The 5,238-nt window shown below is 40.7% G+C and overlaps 1 protein-coding gene across 3 annotated transcripts in view; it reads left to right on the top strand.

Annotated features, from left to right (window-relative positions):
• Positions 1-1,866: 1,866 nt before the first annotated feature.
• The window catches only part of Atxn7 (ataxin 7), a 133,111-nt gene continuing 129,739 nt past the window's right edge, over positions 1,867-5,238 (top strand). For all 3 annotated transcript variants that reach the window (XM_013010508.1, XM_013010505.1, XM_013010507.1), the window contains exon 1: positions 1,867-1,945. The gene's annotated coding sequence lies outside the window, so the exon portion shown is untranslated. The remainder of the gene's footprint in view (positions 1,946-5,238) is intronic.

The raw sequence follows: 5,238 nt of genomic DNA, 5'->3' as shown, positions 1-5,238 counted from the left end.
GTCCGCCCGCTTCCTCCCCGGGCTCCGGCGTGTGCCTGGGCTTGGGTGACAAGAGAAACTTCGCGACCTCCGGCCGGAGTTGACCGAGCCACCCGCCGGCGTGGCGCCCGCCGGCCCCCGCGCAGCCGGAGTCCCGCCGGCGGGGATCGTCTAGGGGTGTGTGTGGGGGGGGCGGGGGGGTTGAAGGTGCCCGAGTGCGGGTCGGCGTCTCGAGAGGAAGTTGCGAGCGGAGGGAGAGGTGGCGGCCGTGCCCCGCGACGGACCCCGCGCCTGCCCGGGTGCAGCCGCACTTGCCAAGAGCACACGGCGGGGTTCCAGCGGCATCTCTTCCCACAAGTCACCTTCATTCAACTTGGATGAGTTTCTAGGCCTTGGCACCCATGTAAGGTGGGGGGTCCAAGCCCGAGGCTGGGGCCCTCCCGTGGGGGGAGGGGGTAAGGTCAGCCCTAGAAGCCAATCGGAGATTCGAACCCCAGGTTTGCTCTTGGAGCCTGGTCGTTAGGTTTTTTCCAGTTTGCACCCCCTCCCAACCCCTTCCCACCCCACCCCCACGCATCCCCAGCCCAGGACCTATCCGGGATAAATCAGTGGTGTGGCTTCTCAGCTTGGCGCTTTCAGTTTCCTTTCTCATATGGGCCCATCCTCCCAATTCATTCAAAGAGGAAGAGTTAGTTGTAAATGGAAAACACACACAACACGTAAGACGAGTATGGAAGAGCATGTTTACTCTCTAGGTAGAAATCCTTATGTGTAAATTTTAATTTCTATTGAGAGGCTTTTTATGGTACTCCATAGAAGTAGACTTGGTGGCCCAGAGATAAAAATTACCTTATATGAAAATGCGGCCTTCATTTGTCCAAACTGAACGTGTGAGACACCCTGGCTTTGAAACAAGTGGCACTATGGAAGAGAGATTTCTTGTTTAAAGGGTAATTGGCACCAGTGGCTCAGGTCTGTAATCCTAGCTACTCAGAAGGCTGAGATCGGAGGATGGTAGTTCAAATGCAGCCCGGGCAGGGAAGTCCCTGTGACATTTATCTCCAATTAATCGCCAAAAATCTGGAAGTGGAGCCGTGGCCAAAGTAGTAGAGTGGTCGTCTTGAGCACAAAAGTTTAGGTATAGTTCAAACCCAATGCCCCCCCCATTGTCATTTAGAGGAAAGATGCTCTTTTTAAGTTAGTTGTTACTTGATCTTACCATCTTACTCATTTCAAACAGTAGTGACTTAAAAACAACCGTTAATTTTTTTTTATAGGACGGTGTCATTGCTCTTTGCAACCATTAATTTCTTTCCCAGAGACAGTCTATCAGTATTCATAGACAGGACTGGCCGAATATTAAAGTTTATTTAACTCACAATTCTGTTAAACAGGGCTAGGAAATTTCTAAGACCACCATGAACTGAAAAGACCTTAAAATTTGAGGTGTCCCTGACAGTAAATATTCAAGGAAGTTCTTGACTCAAGTGGTAAGAAGCACATAATTTGAACTTTTAGGAACTCTTTACAGTCTGCTCTGTCAGCCAGATAATTTGATTTAAGATTACATTGACCCATGACTTGAATATTTAAAAAATTTACTGTATTTATTCTTTCATAATAACATGTATGGTAAGAAAGCATCTTTTTTTAATTTACCAGTCTATTTGTGAATGTTGAAATAGGGTGGACTTGAGCTCTATACCATACTAATGTTTCTTTTTAGTCAGGGACACAGAATTGGAAGTAGCAAAGTAAACAAAGCTGGTTTAGTTAATGAACTTGTATTAGTTTAGATTTAGTGATTCACTGGTTTCTTTGACAGTATGGGAGATTAGTTAAGGAAGTTAGTGTGTTTATTTGTCCTTCCCTTTTGAGACAGGATCTCACCAAGACTTTTTGCCTTTTGGAAATATGAAGGCTGATGAGAGGACTGGCTGGACTGTACTCTTGGCTTGTAAACCAGGTAGGCATTTCTGAAATATGCTTTTAGGTTCATCATCCTCTGTGGCTATACAAATGTGTTTCAAGAGATTTCTAAATCTCTTGTAGTTGGGACCCAAACTTGTTTATGTCTGGTTTTCTGGAACTCTGGTATGTTGTTATAAAAGAAGTCTAAGATTTTTAAAAAAATAGACTTTAAAAAATAGACATCCTTTTATTAAATAAAATGAAATATAAGTATCATTTCTATAGTACAAAAGCATAAGAATAATTTTTTTCACAAGAAAATAAGTATAAAGAACTAGATCTTTATGTTCAGTACTTTTTAAAGTTGTCTTCACTTGCTCATGTTAGGAGTGGTAAAAGTATTTCCATTTTATTCTCATAGCAAAACATTGCCTGTCTGGTCCTATACAAATAAAGGACAAGCTAGCCTGACATGCTATAAGCAGTATAACTTCCTAATTATATCTAAACATTTAGACCAGAGAGTGAATAAGCAGTGACTTGAACTTGACACCAGCCCTTAAAGTAAATGGCTCATTCGGCTCCACTTTTTCTGGCAAATTTGAAATTTGACCAGGGACTTATCATTTTATGGCAGTATATTTGTGCCTTGGCAGGAACTGATAGGAAGAGATACAGTGTCTGAGTCAAAACAGAATTTACCTTGAGGTATCGTTCACTAAATGAGAGACCCCAGACTTCACATGCCTAGTGTGTATGAGGCCTTAATTCAGTCTCCATCACAACAATAAAGGAAGACAGGGCAGGAAAGGAGGAAGGAAAAGAGAGAATGGCAGCGAGACATATAGGTGCTACCTTCCATCCATGAAGTGCCTGGTAGTATTTGTGAGGACACTTCCCCAAAAAGAGAGAGTGATGAAGCATTTTTAGGGGACCAAGCTCAAGTCTTTGCCTATTCAATTCCTAAAACAGGAAAACGGCATTATGAATCAAGGAAGTGTGAGATGTGTGACTAAAATACCTATAATAATACTTTGGTCTTAAAAACAAGCTTATTTTTAATGTTTCTCTGTTTCTCTTTTCCATTGCATTTTTGTGTGCTGCTTTGGGGCTAGCGAATGGTTGTGAATCGTGGGTTTTAGGCTTGACGTGGGTTTAACTTGCCTTGCCTAAATTCTTGGATTTTGTTCATTTTGGGCTAGTATTCTCTGAATTTGAAGAAGATAAACATTGAATGGGACAAGAAATGGAAAAAACTTTTGTTCAGAGATCATAGGATATTTTTAAGTGTTCTGGAGGTAGTATCTATTTTGAAGATACCTTTTCAAAGACAATACTTTTAAACATTCCACGCAGTCATTGTGAAACTGTCCTATTTTCAATCCAGGAAGTCTTTTCCTATCTTCTGGTTACCATGGGCCAGTACCCTAACATCTATTGAACCTACTAGACATGTGCATTGTTTTTAGTAATGGGATCACATTCTCTCTGAAGCTAGCAACCTATATCAAAATTTTGAATCTGTGAGACCAGCTTTTACACAGGGTTAGAGCTGTGATCCATTCAAAACACGATTTTTTGGCCTAAAAGAGATGTCAGGTCATTCTTTACTTAGAAAAATATTAAGATGCATAGAATTGTGGCATCCCTATGCAACACACATACTATTTGTCACATCAAGGATTCTGGGCTTCTGTAGGCAGCTTGATATAGTGCTCTCTGTTTCTAATGAGATGAAACTCTGTGAGTTAGTCATAGTGTGAGGTTTTCTGTTCGTAGCACATGCATTATAGTATGTCACCAGTTAATTTTACTTATTGCTCAAAATGTTCTCACCTTGCTGAGTTTTCCATGGTGCTTAATAGAGTACTGCCTGTGTGGTGGTTCTGAAGGGAACCAGCCACTGTCTGGAGCTGTGTTATGCTTAATGTTTCTGTGTTTGCCTTTGCCCTGAAGAGGAAATAAAGATAGTGACCCTTCAGGTTGCTAACTAGAAACTCTTACTTTAGGGAAATCTGTATCCTCACCTCCCCATCCTCTTTCTGTGTGGTATGTTTGGCTATAAGAAGATTCTTCTTGTGTCCTAAGCCCTAGAATTTAACTGCAGGATTGGTGCCCACAGATCCCATAGATCCCATAGATATGTATGTCTGTGTCATTTCACCTGGCCATCCTGAAGCTCTGAGGTCAGCGTCCTTTAGCCTTAGCCTTTTCAGTCTCTCTTGACACGTCATTGGTGACCTTGTAACTGTATTAACTGATTGGGTTGTTTTCTGCCGCCTTTCCTGTCTTTTAACATTCTCTACCAATTCGTTAGTATTGCAGTTATATGTTCTTGTTTTAGAGTTTAACTTCTCAAAACAACGTGTTGCCCAAAAGCACAGCCACTTGGCTGTTATTGGGTATTTTAGGATTGCCCCTCACCTGAGTAACCAATATTTTAGATGATGATTAAAACATATTTAAAATTATTTACTATTTTATTTAGCTTCTAGAAAGATAAACTATGTTATTACACTGCATTTAATTTTTTTCTAAATTTGGTTGATAGTTTTTGGGTGATAGTTTGAGTAATATGACTCTTCAGTTCCACATCTAGGAAATAAATACATTTGATCAAGTTTGCATATGCATATGTACCTAATGTGTCTCTTTTTTTATATATAAGAAAACACTAAAATTATCTGAATACCAATTAGCAAAGGAGTAATTAATTCAGTAAGGGCCTAGCCATAGAGTAAAATATTGTTCAGTTTTAAAAAGTGATTCAGGTCATTGCTTGTCATGGGCTATTTAGAGAAAAAAGGATCGTAAGACAATAAATATAACAGGCATTTTTCTAAGGTGGATAAAGACTCTAAATGGATACTTAAATTATCCACTGTGTGTTGTCACCTGCTGACTTTGTTATGTTAACCTAACTCCCTGGTTTACCATGACTGTTAAAACTCTTATTACATCTTGGGATAATAATTAGTTAAAAGTGTAAAAGATGGGTCTTAGGATGGTTAAGTAACTTTCTCTAGAGCTTTTATCTAGTTAAGGGTAGATCCTAAAAGCTAAGGATGGTTTGTTTATTCCTATATCAGTACTTCTATAACTAGTCATTACAGAACTCACCTGGGAGAGGGAGGTGAGCTGTGGCAGGAAATAGATCTTTAAAAAAAATTCAAAACAAAAATTCATCCAGAGGGGCTGGGAAGGTGGCTCAGTGGTAGAGTGCTTGCCTTGCATGCATGAGGCCCTGGGTTTGATTCCCCAGCACCACATAAGCAAAAAGAAAAAAGCTGGAAGTGGCGCTGTGGCTCAAGTGGTAGAGCACTAGCCTTGAGCTGAAGAGCTGAGGGA

The sequence above is a fragment of the Dipodomys ordii genome, unplaced genomic scaffold (genome assembly GCF_000151885.1).
Source record: "Dipodomys ordii isolate 6190 unplaced genomic scaffold, Dord_2.0 Scaffold12, whole genome shotgun sequence".
Classification (NCBI taxonomy): domain Eukaryota; kingdom Metazoa; phylum Chordata; class Mammalia; order Rodentia; family Heteromyidae; genus Dipodomys; species Dipodomys ordii.
This window is presented reverse-complemented; position numbering and strand designations above follow the sequence as displayed.